Raw genomic sequence first — 3258 nt, 5'->3', positions numbered from 1 at the left:
CACCTGTTTTACTCAAAAGTATATAGCACACCTTGTTAATACTTTTAATGTTTTATTCAAAAGATCATTATAGAATGTACAATTGAAGGGTTTTAAATTGACTTTTTTTTAATATTTGACAAAAATTTTGTTATATTATCGACGTGGATAAATCGCTGAATAAAATAAGACATAGCTCAAAGACCTACTGAGAGTATAATAAAACAATTATGTTGTAGTCTGGGGCATGAGATATTGTCTTGCCTCTATACAATTAGTCTCAATTTGTGGTTCTACTAATTTATTCATAATTGTATGTCACACTTAATTTCTTTTTTCAAAAGTTTTACTAAATAACCTGAGATGTACACTACGGTACAATGGAAAACTTTGTTTGCTCTTATAGGAACATCTGGACTGAAGTTATAGAGTCAAGTAATTAACGGTAAGAATGAGCACAAACGGGGATACTAGCTGAATGAATACAAACTTTACCATTAACTTCTGGGGTTTGTTCAAATGTCGATGATACTTGCTTCGAACACCCTGGTTGTGGGCCTGGAACGATGGAAATAGGCACTACAAATAAAGTAAGACAGTTTGGAAACTAATGGTAACGTTATTAACAGATGTTTATGAACATTATGAACAGAAATGTGACTGACTGCTTCAATTTACCTTCTATATCATTTTGATTTTGATCCACTTCCATTTGTACATATTCTGGGCTCGTGGTATTATTTTCGCCATCACTAAATTTTACAAAAATACTTAAAGGAAAATTTAAATGTATCACAAAAATGTCTGACATGGTATGACGATCATAAATCTGTTTCATGTTTAACCCAACCAATTTAGGATTTTTAATGTTTTCTACTCATTTCTTAAAGATCGCCGGGTACTTTTTTAACGGAAGACGATAATGCACTTTCTCACCATCTGTACATCCGGGCACACAACACTTCTTAGAACGAGAATGCATTTCAACTACCGACTTGTATATAGTAATAAAATAAAATAATAATAATTTTACAATAATTATTTAATAATATATAAAATTCTAATCACACTCTTTTCTATATAATCACATTAAAAATGGCTTACAAAATAAACAAACCGTAGAACACTCAATGAAACAATGAAACAATCAGATCCCGTCGCGGATCTTAGCATAACGAATAAAACTTGTTTTATGTTCAATATAGCGACATCTACATGTTGGACGTCGCGAAACATTTCGCCAAAATTTCCTATGAAGTTAAATCTCTATTTCTCTATGGTGTTAATCTCAACTTTAGCTTAACTAATTTAATTTTAATTTGAGAAATACATACTGATGTATTTATCCCGCATTGATCCTGTTTATATGCAAGCATAACAGAACTATGGTTAATAATGCACCAAATAATGTTTTTTTTTTTGGTTTTGTTGAAACGTATATAAGCATCTTATCAAAAAACAGATAGTAAAAATATTTTACTTTATTTTTTATCCTCCTCAAAAATTCTCAAAACGTTTTTTATCCAAAGTACCTCTTCTAGTAAACATACATTTCTAATATTTAGGAGATTCGTATTGTTATTTTAAGAATACCTACACATTTTATTACTATCGAACGATTTCATTGTATTAACTGTATCAGTAGCTATTCTCCTTTCTTCTATTTATCGAATTTATTTCGCCATAGAAACCTTTTTAATCGCGTATTCATGCGGAAATTTCGTTACACATACAAAGTCCTTAAGCGTCCTTCCGCACACAAGGCAAAAGACCCTCCTGGATCAAGATTAGAAGCTCAAAGGGTATCGTGTCTCCTCGGCTACGGCCAGTCCTGTTTAGGTTATGACAGGCCAAAAAGGACATTCGATATCTGGATATCGCCTGGACATTAAGTAAATAGCTGGAGCCGAGTTTCCATTGTCAGAAAGAATCCATTCTCCCGAGGCGTTTCTCCTGTTAGAAGTAATGGTTCAAGGTAAATATTCAATAATAGTTTTGTAGTTGGCGTGTTATAAAGGAGCATTGTTCTGTCAGTGATGTACGATAACAAATGTACGTCTTACGTAGTGTTCGTTTGAATATATATGCGTTTATTTCCACATGAGAAGTTCAATTGTATTGTGATTTTCGAATTTATTTTGAAACAAACAATTCACTAAATTGCATTTCAACGAAACAGAGGACATACTACAACTAAAAAATATATTGTTGACGATAAATGATATTGATAATTATTATTACATATTATTAGATATAAATTGTTCTGTACATTAATAGAACATATTTTCTTATTCCATTTTTCTCACAAATAAAATGAAACACATGAAACATTCGTTTATTACTTTCTTGATATTTTAAACTGGTTAAATAACTAATAACAATGTTACTTATTTTCGAACTTCTAAATTGTTCAATGTAAGTTCGCGGAGAACTACTTATAGTCAATTTAAAACTAATAATACAAGGACATTTTTGTTGTGTTTATATCCAATTTAATTGAACTGAATCTAAAAAATAGAAATTGAAAAAATTCAAGGGTTTGTTATGTAAAAGTACGAAATTGATTAGGAAGTAAAGTCTACAGCATATGATTGACTAGTTGAGAGTTGATCGACTAGTGACTAAATAATATGAAAGACATTTCAAATTGGTTTTGCTATGAATGACTTTTCATTGTTTACAGGGCCGTATTTCACTAGGAAGTAAATTTAGCTAATAATATTGTTTCTATTTGAAAAAAATTAATTAAAAGGCGATTACAATTATCAAGGTTTTATTCTAATGAATAGAATTAAAAGTTGAAAAGCTTTACTCAAAGTAAAATAGAAATTGTATAAATTACTTAATACTTATTAGGTTGCTCAAATTTACTATTATACGCTTATTCTTAGTTAGATATACTTCATAGAACTTAAAATAATATAAGAATCAGTAGTAAAATAAATGTAATCTGTAAAAATAAATAAATATAAGTATAAATTATAACAAAAAATATAAATTTATAATGTAAATTTATCTACAAAATATAAATATAATATAAAAATAAATATATCTATAAAGTATAAATATTATATACATATATATAAAAACATAAGCAAAAAACCTTGGTGCATTGCAAATCAAAATTATCTCTTCCATCTTTCCGTTAGTACTTTTAATATTTTATCCGAAAGATCATTATAGAATGTACAATTGAAGGGTTTTAAAATTACTTTTTTTTTAATATTTGACAAAAAGATTGTTATATTATCGACGTGGCAAAATCGCTGAATAAAATTT

The 3258-nt window shown here is 28.7% G+C and overlaps 1 long non-coding RNA gene across 1 annotated transcript; it reads right to left on the bottom strand.

Moving 5' to 3' along the window:
* Positions 1–291: 291 nt before the first annotated feature.
* LOC143194002 (uncharacterized) lies at positions 292–707 on the bottom strand. Its single transcript, XR_013005159.1, has 2 exons — positions 658–707; positions 292–558 (listed from the first exon to the last, which is right to left on the bottom strand). It is a non-coding gene; the product is annotated as an uncharacterized LOC143194002 (long non-coding RNA).
* Between the last annotated feature and the right edge of the window lie 2551 nt (positions 708–3258).

The sequence above is a fragment of the Rhynchophorus ferrugineus genome, unplaced genomic scaffold (genome assembly GCF_030347505.1).
Source record: "Rhynchophorus ferrugineus isolate W39M unplaced genomic scaffold, kcgeb_rfMv2 rfM1, whole genome shotgun sequence".
NCBI lineage: Eukaryota > Metazoa > Arthropoda > Insecta > Coleoptera > Curculionidae > Rhynchophorus > Rhynchophorus ferrugineus.
This window is presented reverse-complemented; position numbering and strand designations above follow the sequence as displayed.